Source organism: Furipterus horrens, unplaced genomic scaffold (genome assembly GCF_987537825.1).
Source record: "Furipterus horrens unplaced genomic scaffold, mFurHor1.1.pri manual_scaffold_10, whole genome shotgun sequence".
Taxonomy (NCBI): domain Eukaryota; kingdom Metazoa; phylum Chordata; class Mammalia; order Chiroptera; family Furipteridae; genus Furipterus; species Furipterus horrens.
The window spans coordinates 15,050,403-15,066,057 of record NW_028327180.1 but is presented as its reverse complement, the minus strand read 5'-3'; the positions used below and the strand labels follow the sequence as shown (position 1 = coordinate 15,066,057).

At 41.7% G+C, this 15,655-nt stretch overlaps 1 protein-coding gene and 1 pseudogene across 1 annotated transcript in view; one reads left to right on the top strand and one right to left on the bottom strand.

The window, feature by feature from the left end:
- The window catches only part of TTC29 (tetratricopeptide repeat domain 29), a 146,010-nt gene that overhangs the window by 2,446 nt on the left and 127,909 nt on the right, over nt 1-15,655 (top strand). The gene's annotated exons all lie outside the window — the stretch shown is intronic.
- LOC149999279 (U6 spliceosomal RNA) lies at nt 10,879-10,978 on the bottom strand (annotated as a pseudogene).

The following is a 15,655-nucleotide window of genomic DNA, read 5'->3' as shown; positions in this document are numbered from 1 at the left end:
TCATATCTTTTTTTCCTGGTGATTAAAAAAAAATCCCTTACTAATGTATCTTTGCCACACCCCACCAATAACCCACAAAAAGACTTAATGGATTACAGTTTATTGCTTAATTTTAAAATAATTCTAAACTGTCTGGATTTATTTATTAAATCAACAATTTAAACTTTGCCGCTGTACCATGAGTTAGAACCTTATTTAGGGTGTGAGTAAAAACTCACGTAAAAATTAATGTAGGTTAGTGAGAAGTAAATAGAAACTTAGAATAACAGCTAAACAGGTTTATGTTTCTTACGACTCTGTTATGAAATGTTAAAAATGTACATGCATCTTGTAGAGTTCATTAAATGATTCACTTAAAATATTTTATGAAAAATGTTTTAGAAAGATTAGTATTCTCTAGTACTATGGGATCCCAATGAAAAAGCATCCCTAATGATATTTTGGTATAGGTTTTCATATAGTTTAAAATTCTAAGTCTCTTGATATATTTCATTTATTAGATATTATTTTGTCAATTCGCATATAACACAGTAAAAGGGAATAGTTCATTCTGTGAGTAGGTACTTTATTTTACAGAGGGACAGAATTTTACGGTAACTGTGATCACTTTCTTCCTTGGAGTACGCTGACTGCCATATGCAGTATATGAGACCTTTGGTTAAACGCTATTCCGATTGTTAATTTGTTAACTTTACCCCTGGCTGGTTTGGCTCAGTGGATTGAGCGTCGGCCTGTGAGCTAAGTGTCGCTGGTTCGATCTTCCAGTCAGGGCACATCAGAGAAGGAAAACTCTGACTCCAAAAAACCTCCGCTGCCTTGCGGCATACCTCTTCAGGGGAAAGGCTAAGGGAAAATCCGGAGCCGGAGTCCCTAAGGCGGTTTGACGTTGTAGTCAACACCGGCAACTCCTGTGGCGCACCTGAAGCCAAGCTGTATTGACTCCGTCTTTCCCTTGGACCCTTCAGCTGCGAAGAGAGGGGGGGTCTGCTTCATGGGCAACAGCAGACCCTCCATATCACCCTGCCCAGGCTCTGTAGCTTCAGCTTCACTGGAGAGGACACTCCAGCGTCATCGCAAGATGTCGATTCAACACGGGAGGAGACAGATACCGTGTCACTCCCGAGTCGGACTGCACAGCCATTCTCAGCGGTGCAGACAGACTCTTAAGAAGCTACACCATCGTCTCTCGAGACGGACGGCTGCCGACGAATTTGTTAACTTTCCATGGTAATCTGTTGGATGAAATTAAAGGTCAGTATTGTTTGATGATACAATTACTTCTTAAAAGAAAAACACATGAGTGATCATTGCATTTTTATTTAAATATAAGAACATATGAATAGCTATAACTGGCTTAAGAATTAGAACTTAAATTTGGAATTAAACTTACTGTTCACATACTGAAAATATGCTAAGCTTTCAGTCTGCTCTGAAGATAGATTTGATCTAAGATAATGCAAAATAGGCTATACTGATAAGTATTCTCTTAATAACATTTCTTCACTAAGGAGATTACCAAACTGATTTCACATTCATGTTGTGCTACAGAAAACAAGTAGCACTGGGTACTTCTCAGTCCTTAATATTACATTCTCCTTAAAGCTTCTTGCACTTGAATACTTTTTTTAGACCAAAGCTTTTTCCCTAAGAAAGTGGATGCAAACCTTTAGCAGGAAGATAGCTTGTATTTAGCTCAGTAGGATGCTTTTGATTGATATACATTCTAGACTTTTCCTGAGATGAGCTAATTGAATAGTATTGTAAAGAAGAAAATTGGGGAATGATTTCAGTGTCTCCCAGCAATAGCCAGCAGGTGCCATGAGGAATTATGCATATTCTGTTAGCCAAAGAATTGCTGCATAAAACTTTTTGTTAGCCATTCAACTCTGAAAAGATAAATTGGTCAGCAAGCATTTGTTAAGTGGCTACTTTATTGCTAATACTAAGTTTTTCACAGTGGGAGAGACAATGATATCTTATTGTGAAATACTTGGCCCTATCCCTGTCTCTGTTTGAGAAAATAAGATCTACAAGCAGGAAACAAAATATGGAACGAATGAGCGCTGATTGTACTGGGAAATCAGATAAGACTAATGGCAGAATGGAACTTGCCAAGCGAGACTGGCTGAGTTTGGCCTCCTGTCTGGCAGCATTATAAAATGACCCAAATGGTATGTAACAGATCTGCAATGCACAAGAATGTAATGGGAAGAAATTGATGAGTCAAATTTTCCATCAGGCAAAATCAATATCTAAGATACACCCTCAAATCCCTCTCTGTACTGCCTTAATCTTCTCTAAGATGGGAATAGATATTACCATTATTACTCTGTGTAATTGAGGGACACTAGCTTTGGTGTCACATAATATGTTTGTGTTCTTTGTCTAGTCCCAGTGTAACCGCTGATCATCTATGTCAGAATGTACCAGCCTCTTTATACGTGAACTCACGCTCTGTGACTTTCCTCCAGTGCAGTGGGTGGAGAGTTCCTGTTCTTGTCTAAGGATGGTGTCTCTACTCGTGCCCTGGATACCATCCCCTCTTACTTATTCTAAAACTTTCTTCTGCAGTTAAAGATGTTTTTCTTCTGCATCATCAATGTTTCCTTTTTTGTTGGATCAATCTCATTAACATTTATTATCTACTTTGATATTTCCCTTCACTTCTTCTCCCCCTCCAGATCCTACCCCATTTTTCTTTACCCCTCACAATAGGCAGAAGTCATATCTCAGTATTTTCACACCCTGTTCTTGCTTCAGTTGACTCCTAATAGCTTTCCAACCCCAGAACTCCCTAACATCCCTGTTTAGGGTGACCAATGTCCTCCATGTTTACCATATCTAATGGTCATGCTTCTGTCCTTATCTTGGCTTAATGTCTTCACAGCACTTGATAGAGATGAGCACTCTCTCCTTGAACATTCTCTCACGGTGGTTTCCAGAATGCTATATTCTGTGATTTTTCCTCCTAACTCTTCGGCTGTGATGTGTCAGTCTCCTCTGCTGGCTTGTTTTCTTTGTCCAAACTCTCATTGGTGGGGTGTCCCGGGGCTGGGTCTTAGGGTCTCTACTCTAGTGACACTCTCTACCCAGATCCCGTCTTACAGCTTTAATTATTAGCAATAACCTGGTGACTATCAGATTTGTAAATCCAGCCTGCCCTGACCCCTCCAAGGAGCTCCTAATTTTTATATCCTGCTGCCTCCTTGATGTTTGTTGGACTTTCCGCAGACATTTCAAGCTTAATGTGGCCCCAAACTGGACTCCTGCTGTACTCCCGCTGCCCCTCGGTTTCCACTAACTATTTCTCCCAGTCTGTCCCCAATTCAGTAAATGTCATCAAGCCAGCCTGGAGTTTCACCTTGCCCCTCCTCTATCTCGTCCATCATTTTGTCATATCAGATATAACTCCAAATACATCCTGTGCTAACCTTCTCCTCTTTGTTGCCTAGCCACCATCATTTCTTGCCAAAATTACTAAAACAGTCTCCTAATTGCTCTTCTCACATGCCCTGTAACTGCCAGCATTCAGCCTCAAGGGTGATCTTTTGCAAAAATTAGATCATAACACCCCTCTGTTTAAAACCCTCCAAGATCATCCGATTGTTCTTAGGATAAACTCTAAGCTCCTCAGCATGGCCTGAAGCTGCCCAGGACTTGGCCTTGGCTGTCCTCTCCGACCGTACCTCCCGTTCTCCCCTCCACTCAGCGCCCTCAGTGTGTGTTCCTGCTGACACTCTTGTCTCCCAATCCCTGACCTCACAATGTAGTAGCCTGTCCCCCACTCACACTTTCTCCCAATCAAATTATCTGGCTCTATTTCTGATGTAAGCTGGTCCCCATCTTGCCTTGGGGGTTTCTGTGTCAACTGTCTCACCCCAAGCAGAGTGGATGCTGCCCAGGAACAGGACACTGTATGCCTGCACCTAAACAGGGCCTGGCATGTGGTCAGAGCTCGGGAATTAGATGTTAAATAAATGAATGAGTGAAAGAGTACATGTAAGATTAATAACACCATGAAACATGTAGCCTGCTATGAATATTCTTTGGTTATAGCATTTTTAGTTCAGTGTTACATGTAGCTGGTTTGACTGTTGAATCAGGAATTTTAACTCCTCAAAAGAGTTTTACGTACCGAAGTAGGATTATAATATATAAACAAGTAACTGAGCAGGACAAGCTAAAGCAGTTGTTCCTGGAATATCCAAATCCAAGTAATGGCTGTTTACTTTACTTTGGAATGGGTAAAACAGTTAAAAGACAAAAGACTTCTGGGTTTTTTTATCATCCATATTTACAGGAGGAATTTCAGTACTTTTTATTACTTTTTAAGTGACAAGATTATTGCTGTGCCTAATAGGTACATTTTCTCTAACATATTGCATGTATATTTGACACTGATTATTTGACTTTCTTAGAGAAGACTTCAAATAAGTTTATTAATAGTATTTAACTAATCTCTGAAGAAGTTATATTGTACTTCTATACTTTTTTAAAATTCCATATTATCAGAATGCATTCTTGTTTCTTAAAGGACCCAAAGTATCCCTTGTTATCATATCATAATTGCTTTGAGTAGCTAAGTAATAAAAGTGTCATTTATAGATTCAAATAAAAATTTCTGGGGGGCAGTTTTTATAGCTTTAGCTATGTATATGAGGATACAAATAAACAAAATCATCAAGGGACAAGGAATGCTAATCTGCTCAATATTATTTTCTGCTTCAGATATCAAGTTCTATTATATGCAGGAATAGATTTCGTTAAAAACTGCATCTCTAAGATACTGCTTTTTTTCAGAATATCTCACAGCATCATCAGTTGATGTTCCCTGAGTGTGACTTTGTCAGCACAGTGGCGGGCAGAGCTCTCAATTACTGTTTTTAAAGAGTTTGGGTCATAAAGAAACAAAGAACCATTTATTTTTATGTCTTCTAAAGCCTTTCTCTCCTGCCTCATTTCGAATTGTATTATACTTAATTAAATTAGCCTTTTGCCAGTCTTAGGTTTTTATATTAAATTTGTTTCAAAATTGTCTTCCAAAGGTACTTTTACAAACTATAGATATACTTGTTATAAGCAGTTTTAACACCCAGTTTTGCACAATGGCCAGGCACTCAAAATATAGGTAGCAAGGAGAAGACATTAATTCAGGATATAGGCAGGAAAAAAGATGACTCCTTCCATGCTAAGCTGAGCAACTGGGGAATGTCTTGCTCACTGCTGCTCAGTCTCCAGTGCCTATAACAGTAGTAATCAATATTTTTTAACTAAGGCCACCTACACCTTACCCCATGTAATCTCTTCCATTTCCACTTTGAAATGTATTCTTTGCCAAAATAATGATGACTAATAATTGCTGAGCACTTACTATACTCTATGGAGTTAACAAGCGTGTTCTTCACACGCTTGTTAACTCCATAGAGCCACCCACAGGAGGCACAGAGAGATTACTTACCCTCCGATTGTCAACAACTTTCGGCCCAGTCAGCATTCTTAGCGCGTATGCCCCAACCCTCTGCGCCACCACCGAAGAGAAAGAACAGTTCTACCATGCACTGGACGAAGCGTTATCCAAGATTCCCAGAAGTAACGCTCTCTATCTCCTTGGAGACTTCAACGCAAGAGTAGGAGCCGACCACATGGCCTGGCCCACCTGCCTTGGAAACTTTGGGAGAGGAAAGATCAATGAGAATGGTCAGCGACTGCTTGAGCTTTTGTGTCACCACGGCCTGTGCGTGACAAACACATTCTTCAAGTGCAAAGAGATCCACCAGGTGTCATGGAGGCACCCCCGCTCCCGTCATTGGCACCAGCTTGACCTCGTCATCACCAGAAGAACGGATATTGGCAGCACCCTCCTCACCCGCAGCTACCACAGTGCAGACTGCGACACGGACCATGCCCTCGTGGTAAGCAAGGTGCGCATAATGCCGAAGAGGTTGCACCACTCCAAGATGAAGGGTCGCCCACGCATCAACACCAGTTGTGCCAGCAACCCAGTTAAGACCCAGCAATTCATCAACAAGATGGAAGATGCACTCGGCGAGGGAGTGGCGGCAGATGACATTATCGAATCCAATTGGCCACGTCTCCGCGACGCCATATACAACTCCGCCATTATTGCTTACGGGAAGAAAGAGCGGAAGAACGCTGACTGGTACGAGGCTCACTGGGAAGAAATGGAACCCGTGATCGAGGCTAAGAGGAAGGCCCTACTGGCTTACAAGGTCACGCCCACTCCCAGTACACTTCAAGCTCTACGGGCTGCCAGGAACAAAGTCCAGAAGACCGCCCGCCACTGTGCCAACACCTATTGGCTAAACCTGTGCAGAAGCATTCAGGAAGCCGCCGATATAGGCAACGCACGAGGAATGTATGAGGGTATCAAGAAGGCAACAGGCCCAATCCCCTCCAAGATCGCCCCCCTTAAGTCCAAGACAGGTGAGGTCATCACTGACCAAGAACAGCAAATGCGGCGGTGGACCGAGCACTACCTCGAGCTGTACGCGACGAAGAACACCGTAACAGACACTGCTCTTAACGCCATCCCAGACCTACCAGTCATGGAGGAGCTAGACACCCCACCTACTGCGGCAGAGCTCGGCAAAGCCATCGACCGCCTTGCTTGCGGGAAAGCACCAGGAAGCGACGGAATCCCTCCAGAAATCCTAAAGAGCGGGAAACCAGTCCTGCTACAGCCGCTCCACCATCTACTCTGTCTCTGCTGGAAGGAGGGTTACATCCCCCAGGATATGAGAGATGCCAACATTATCACCATGTACAAGAACAAAGGAGACCGCAGCGACTGCAACAACTACCGGGGCATCTCTCTCCTCAGCGTCGTCGGCAAAGTATTCGCCCGGGTCGCTCTTGCCCGCCTGCAGACCCTTGCTTCCCGCGTCTACCCAGAGTCCCAGTGTGGCTTCAGAGCTGGCCGCTCAACAGTGGACATGATCTTCTCCCTACGCCAGCTGCAGGAGAAGTGTCACGAGCAGCATAAACCACTCTACCTCGCCTTTATTGACCTCACGAAGGTGTTTGATCTGGTCAGTCGAAGCGAACTCTTCAGCTTGCTACGGAAGATTGGCTGTCCACCACATCTGCTTGCTGTGGTCATGTCCTTTCACGACAACATGCACAGCACGGTGTCCTACAACGGCACAACCTCTGAGGCCTTCCCAGTCAGCAGCGGAGTAAAGCAGGGCTGCGTCCTCGTGCCTACGCTGTTCGGAATCTTCTTCTCCATGCTCCTCCAATACGCCTTTAAGGACTGCAGCGAGGGTGTCTTCATTCACACCAGATCCGATGGCAAGCTCTACAACCTGGCCCGTCTACGAGCCAAGACCAAAGTCAAAGAGGTGCTCATCCGTGAGATGCTCTTCGCCGACGACGCAGCTTTGACATCACACTCCGAAGAGGGACTCCAGCAGCTAGTCACTTGCCTTTCCCACGCATGCAAGGAGTTCGGACTAGCCATCAGCCTGACGAAGACGAATGTCATGGCTCAAGGCACGGGGACTCCCCCATGCATCACCATCGACGGATACACCCTGGAGGTTGTCAATGACTTCACTTACCTCGGGTCCACCATCTCGAGCTCTCTGTCAGTCGACTTGGAGGTCAACCGGAGAATCGCCAGGGCAGCCACAGTTATGGCCAGACTGAACCGGCGAGCGTGGAACAATTCCAGCCTCACTGAGAAAACCAGACTGCGCATCTACCAAGCCTGCGTACTCAGCACTCTCCTCTATGGCAGCGAGACGTGGACCACCTATGCAAGGCACGAAAGGAAACTCAACAGCTTCCACATGAGGTGCCTGCGACGCGTCCTGCATGTCGCCTGGCAGGATAAGGTCCCCAACACCGAGGTGCTGAAGCGAGCCAATATGAGCAGTTTGCATGCAGTTCTTAGCGAGAGACGCCTCAGGTGGCTCGGCCATGTCAAAAGAATGGATGCAGGCCGTATCCCCAAAGACCTCCTCTACGGCGAGCTAGCAGAAGGCAAGAGGATGACAGGGCGCCCAAAACTGCGGTTCAAAGACATCTGCAAAAAGGACATGACACAATGCTCCATCAATCTCAACACATGGGAAGTTCAAGCAGACGACCGCCCAGCCTGGAGGCTCGCGGTCAGGCAAGGTACGTCATGTGCGGAGGCTGCGCGCAACGAGGAGGCGGTCCAGAAAAGATCGAGGCGGAAGCAGCGTCAGCAGCAGCAACAACAGCCATCTGCCTTCACCTGTACCAAGTGCGGCAGGGATTGTCACTCCCGAATCGGACTGCACAGCCATTCTCGGCGGTGCAGATAGACTCTCAAGAAGCTACGCCATCATCTCTCGAGACGGACGGCTGCCGACGATGACGACGACGACTTACTATACTTTAGTTATTGCTCTAAATTAAGTGCCTTATATGTATTAATTCATTTAATTGTGGAAAACCCTTTGTTAGTTTCATGTATAGCTAAGGAAATCAAAGTACAGAAACTAAGTCACACATCTAACAGGTAGAAGAGCAGGGATTTGAACCTAGACAGTCTGGTCCTCGAGCCTGTTCTTTCACCATTATACCATTCTGTCTCTGAAGGTACTCAGGTCTTCATTAAATAATATTCTCTCTCATCTCCCAGCTTTATTGTATTGCCATCCTCTTGGCCTAGAAGGCTTTTTCCCCCTTACGATTTCATGGCTAACTCGTACTCATTCTTCAATGGCTCGACTACGTCGGGTAACCTTGCCTGCATAACACCTGTAATAAAACCTAGTCTAGGACCTGTAATACCCTGACTGCCTCGCATCATGGCACTTACAACATTGCGTGGTCATTGCTACTTTGTGTCCCCGACTAGAGGCCTATAAGCTGCAAGAGGGCTGGAGCCGTGGACACTTTGCTCTTCAGGGCGTGTTCTTAGCTCACAGGTGTGACCAATGAGTGGTGAACATCTATCCCTTCATGGCCTGTACATGGGCCCTGTCTGAAATGCCTTTCCCCTTTCCCCACTCCCGGGTACTTGCTAAATGTTCCCCTTCTAGCCTCAGTCTGCTTCTTGCTCTGTGAAGCCTCCTTTGACTCAGCTTCACCCACGTGGTAGAGTTCAGAGCTGCTGCTTGAACTCTCGTAATAGCCACTGACAACCCTGTTTGTGTGGGTTTTGTCCTTCTTGATTAATGTTTAACACACAATAGAATGTGACCCATTAGTGGGTAGTGGTTATGACCCAACTGTTTGGGGATCATGACCTGCATTTAAAAAATGAAAAAGCAGATAATAAAATAGAACAGAGAAGAGGGCTTTGCACAGAGTAAGGCTGAGTAGCGGGAGGCTGCCAGATGTAATGCAATGGAGTATGCGCTCTAAAACCAGGCTTCCTGGGCTCCAGCTTTACACGTACTAGCACTGGTTGACTTCGGCCAAGTTTCTTAACCTTCCTCTGTCTCAGTTTCCTCACCTGAAAAATATAGGGATAATAATAATAGGGCCTGGCTCATTAACAGCTGTGCGGATAGATTTAGTTAATATTTATAAAGAGATGGGCACGTTTTGAGTATTAGTTGTTCTGAACTTCTGTTTTATACATACGTGTGTGAAAGACATATGTACATGTACTGAACTGCAGTGTAAACGCCTTTCTTACTGGGAATTGCGATAAGGAGGGGCCTCTGCTCTAGGCTCCTCCTTTAAGACTCGCTGACGTAACGGAAAACCACACTTCACTGCCTGCTCACTTTCTTTCTAGCAGGGATTGAGGAAACTTAAAGTTAACGTTTTCTATTGCACGCTTGTCAGGTTACAAATAGAGAATGAAAGGCAAATAAGGGAGAATTATGTAAATATGCCTCCCCCTAGAGTAAATATAGTTTCCCTATGGAAACATTAAGTTTCACTCTGAACTGCTGGGCAGGCTGGGCAAAAAAGGAGATGTAATGGGCTATACATTTCTTGTTGCCCGATGGAAGGAAACATATCTGTTCTTCAAGAGAAGCAAGCTTTTTCCTAATAATACATTTAGAAACAAAGTTATCACATGACATTCTATAAGAAAAATGGAGCAACATAATTTTGCATACTTAATAAACATTAAATTGGATATTTAGCTTGTCATAAATATTAGATTGCTTAGCTAGGTTTTATGTCAGGCAAGACAGTAATAGCTAAGATATATTAAATAAATATTGTGAGCTGATCTGTTTGTTTTGGTGAGGTGATAAGAAAAGATATTGTGTTTTTATTTTTTAAATGTATTTTATTGATTTTGCTATTACCGTTGTCCCAATATTTGCCCCTTTGCTCCCCTCCACCTGGTACCCCCAGTTCCCTCCAGAATTCCCACTTAGTCCATGCCCATGGGTTGTGCATACGTTCTTTGGCTAGTCCCTTTCCTATACTGCCTTAATACTCCCCTGTCTATTCTGTACCTACCAGTTATGCTTCCTAATCCCTACACCTTTCCCCCCAATTGCCCCCTTCCCCCTCCCAGCTGATAACCCTCCAAGTGATTTCCATATCTATGATTCTATTTATATTCTACCTGTTTGCTTAGTTTGTTTTCTATTTATTTTTATTTAATCTTTATTGTATTTTTACATTAGCATTTATTCCCTTTATATCGCCTCTCCCCAACAATCACACACTGTTGTTCATGTCCATGAGTCCTTTTTCCTTTTTGTTCAAGCCCTCCACCCCCTACCGTTCCCCCTAGCCAGCTAGCTGTTGCCTGCTCTCCATCTCTGAGTCTCTCTGTTTTGCTTGTTAGTTCAGTTTGTTCATTAGATTCCACATAGGAGTGAAATCATGTGGTATTTGTCTTTCTCTGACTGGCTTATTTCACTTAGCATCATGTTCTCCAGGTCCACCCATACTGTTGCAAAGGGTTTTAAAAATATGGAACACTTCAGAAATTTGCTTGTCATCCTTAAGCAGAGGCCATGCTAACCTCTGTATTGTTCCAATTTTAACATATGTGCTGCCAAAGCAAGTGCAGCTTAGTTTGTTTTTTAGATGTAATTGTTGACAGTTGTGAATTTATAACCATTTTATTGTTCAGAGTTTTGATCGTCTTCTTTTTCCTAAATAAGTCCCTTTAACATTTCATATAATAATGGCTTGGTGATGATGAACTCCTTTAGCTTCACCTTGTCTGGGAAGCACATTATCTGCCCTTCCATTCTAAATGATAGCTTTGCTGGATAGAGTAATCTTGGTTGTAGGTCCTTGCTTTTCATCACTTTGAATACTTCTTGTCAGTCCCTTCTTGCCTGCAGTTTCTTTTGAGAAATCCACTGACAGTCTTATGGGAACTCCTTTGTAGGTAACTATCTGCTTTTCTCTTGCTGCTTTTAAGATTCTCTCTTTATCTTTAACCTTTGGCATTTTAATTGTGATGTGTCTTGGTGTGGTCCTCTTTGTACCCATCTTGTTTGGGACTCTGTGCTTCCTGGACTTGAACATCTATTTCGTTCACCAAATTAGGGAAGTTTTCTTTCATTATTTTTTTAAGTAAGTTTTCAATTTCTTGTTCTTTCTCTTCTCCTTCCTACACCCCAATGATTCAAATGCTTGTACATTTGAAGTTGTTCCAGAGGCTCCTTAGCCTATCCTTACTTTTTTGGATTCTTTTTTTTTTCTTACTGTTCTGGTTGAATGTTTATTTCTTCCTTATGTTCCAAACCATTAATTTGAATCCCAGCTTCCTTCCTATCACTGTTGGTTCCCTGTAAATTTTTTTTTTATTTCACTTAGTGTAAACTTCATATCTGCCTGGGTCTTTTTTATGATGTTGAAGTCACCCAATGAGTTCCTTGAGCATCTTAATAACCAGTTTTTTTGAATTCTGCATCTGATAGGTACTTATCTCCATTTTGTTTAGTTCTTTTTCTGGAGTTTTGTTCTGTTCTTTCATTTGGGCCATATTTCTTTGTCTCCTCATTTTGGTGGTCTCCCTGTTTTTATTTCTGCATATTACGTAGAGCTGCTTTGACTCCTTTCTTAGTAGTGTGGCCGACTGTAGAAAAGCGCTCCTGTGAGTTAGATGAGGCGGAGCCTTAGGTAATCGCCATGGTGAGGCAGCTCATGTGAACCAGGTTGATGGAGTCTCTGATATGGTGTTGCCGCTCTGTGGCTGTATGTGGGGGAGGGTTCAGGAAGGGAACAATGCTATAGCCTGGTGTCTGGAGTTTTATCTGGGAGGAAACTGTCCCCTGGCACTCGCCCTAAGGCCAGACACTTTAACTTCTCCCTGTATGCCACTGGTGCCCTTCCAGCTGCTGCCCTGGTGCTGAATCCCAGAAGGACTGCGTCTGCGTAAGTCCTTAGTTGATTGCGGGCCCTTTAAGAGGCTATCCCTGAGAATGCTGCAGTTTTTTCCACTACCCTAACCCCCAGGGGTTTCTGCACCCAGAAGTTATGCGGTATTTTCCTGGCACTGAAACCCTGGGCTGGGTGGTCTGGTGGGGGGCTGGGATCCCTCACTCCTGAGGTATCCCTCCCAATTTTTATCCACCAAACGTGGGTGTGGGACACCCGTTCCATGTCTCTGGGTCCCCTTGCCTCTCTGTGCGTCCCCTTGTCTCTGCCCCTCCGACCCGTCTGGATGAATGTGACTTCTTTAATTCCTTGGTTATTGGACATCCATACAGCTTGATTTTCTGATGATTCTGGGTGATAGTTGCTTTGAAGTCTAGTTGTAATTTCTGCTGTGGATGCGCGAAGAGGTGAGCTGTGTTCACCTACGCCTCCATCTTGACTGGCAGCTGGACTGTTGTAGGTGATCCTTCCAATAATCCTGGGAGGGGTGGATATGACTCCCAAAGACAAGGCATAGGCAGGTTAAATAATTTGACCAGAGCAACCTAATGTTATAAATAGAAAGAAGCAACAAAATAGGAAAAAATGATTCATAGCATGAAGGGAATGAATAACCTAGACAGAAAATGGATCAAGCATACATTAAAGATCAGATGTCTAGACTCTTCCTGAATTCCCATTACTAACGGGGACCTAGAACCTCCTTCTGGCTTCACCTCATTAGGACCCAGTCATTCTATAATCTTGATTCAGATGTCCATAAAATCCCCGTAAGCTTTTTGGGAACCATCTCCTATCCTGCAACCAGAACAGCTAAGGAAATATGTTACTGAACAAGGGAGTTGTCTTAAAAGTTTTTTTTCCACTTTAAGATCAAAATCAAAATGGATGGCTAAGTGCATTTCTTTCTTGTATTTGAAATGACTACATAGAAGTGCAAAAGATAGTAAAGGTTTCTTTTAAAGATTTTATTTATTTATTTTTAGAGAGAGGGGAAGGGAGGGAGAAGGGGGGGGGAACATAGGTGTTTGAGAGAAAGATGGATCAGTGGCCTCTCACACGCTCCCATCTGGGGACCTCGCCTGCAACCCTGACCAGGAATCAACTGGCGACCATTTGCTTTGCAGAACAATGCCCAACCAACGGAGCCACGCTGGTCAGGGTGAAATAGAAATAGAAGAAAAATGAGAGATTCCAAGAGTCTCAGATATACATTTTCAGAAAGCAGTTGGAATATTACCAGGGGTAAAAAGTGACATTTTGTAATGATAAAAGGAGTTGGTTCATCAAAAAGGCATAATCCTAAATGTTTATGCTCCTAATGACAGAACTTTAAAATACGTAAAACAATAACTGATAGAAAGCAAAGGAGAAACAGACAGGTCCACAATTATAATTGGAGATTATAACACTGCTCTCTTAATAATTAATTTAAAAAATCAGTAAGAATATTGAAGACTTGAACAATACCATTGATCAACTTAAATAATTGACATTTACAGAACATTCTGCCAACATTCCACAACATCAGAACACATAGTATTTTCAAGTGTACATGGAACATCTCTCAAATGAGATCGTATTCTGAGCCATAAAACAAATTTCAATATACATAAAAGGATTTAAATCCTACAAATTCTTTTCTCTTATAACAATGGAATTAAATTAGAAATAATAGCAAGAAGATCTCTGGAAAACTCCCACAAATTTGGAAACTAGGCAACATACTTCTAAATAAACCATGGATCAAAGGGAAAAAATCACAAGGCAAATTAGAAAATATTTTGAACTTAATGAAAGAGAAAACCTGGCATATCAAAATTTGTGGTACACAGCTAAGTAGTGCTAAAGGGAAGTTTATAGCATTAAAATGCTTATATTAGAAAAATAGAAACATCTAAAGCCAATGCCCTAAGCTTTCACTAAAAAAAAAAAAAAAACTAGAAAATGAAAACAATTTAAACTGAAAGTTATCAGAGAAGAGGGAATTGTGAAGTGAGAACAGAGAACAGAAAAATAATAGAGAAATCAGTGAAACTAAAAACTGGTTCTTTAAAAATATCAGAATTGATCAATGTAGAGTCAGACTGATCAAAGAAAAAGAAGACACAATATACCAATTTCAGAAATGAAAAGACACATTAGTATAGATTATACAAATGTAAGAATGCTAATTAGGGAAAAAACATTATGCTGATAGATAACTTACAGGGAATGGCTAAATTTCTTGAATGACACTGCCAAGCTCACTTAAGCAGAAATAGATAAAACAGTAGGTTTATATTCATGAAAGACATTGAACTGTAGTTTTGAAAACTTCACACAAAGAAAATTCCAGGTCCATCTGTCTTCACTATGAATTCTACCTAACCTGAGGAAGAAATAATGCCAATTTGGCTTCATTCTATGAGACCGAAATTGCTCTGAAATAAGCCATCACATAGAAGGGAAACAGAGAATAATACCTTGCATGAACAGTGCTGCAGAAAATCTTAAATAATAATAAACAAGTAAGTAAAACTAAAGAAAAAAGAAAACAGAAAGCAAATAGGAAAGCCTCTGCTTCAAGAAGCTTGTCTTATGTAAACAAAAATATTATATAGTGTGTATGTCATGCCAAAGCAGTACACAAAATGTATTTTTCTGAACACAAAAATGTACACTGTGCCACATCTGTACTTTATTTGTAATCTTCTGGGGAAAAACATTAAAATAAATTTCTCCTTATTCTGAAACTTTTCTAGATCTTGAAGTTATGTTATTAGATGTATTGCTTCCTAACTGCTATAATTCTCATAAAATTAATCTCTTTATGAATCACTGATATTTGTATGCCCCTTTAATAGAAATTATATTTTGTTTTATATTAATCATATTATGCAAGCTTTCTTTTTTTGGCATTTGCACTTTTATATGAAAATACAAAAGAAACAAATGACATGTTCTCTGTCTCAAAGAAGTTATAATTCCTACATCTATCTATTTTTTACTATTTCCTAAAAATTTAATTCATGCATTTTTTTTATCTTCTCACAAATACTTCCTTTAGTTCTTACAATATTCTTATTGATGCACATATTTAATTTGCTATATCTTGTACTCTTAGTTATAAGTATAATTTTTCTAAATGTTTTAGATAGCTACAATAAAATTAATACAACATTCAGGGAAACAGGAGATTTATGTACAAATATTGTCTAACCAAAGAAGCAAAATTGTTGATTTAATTTTTGTGTTTATTAATTTAGTTTTTACTAAAGGTAGAAGGAGATATATGTTCTGAAAGTTTGATCTTTATGTACATCTAGCCTATGAGAAATCCTGCCTTACTTTTCACATGTGCACAATA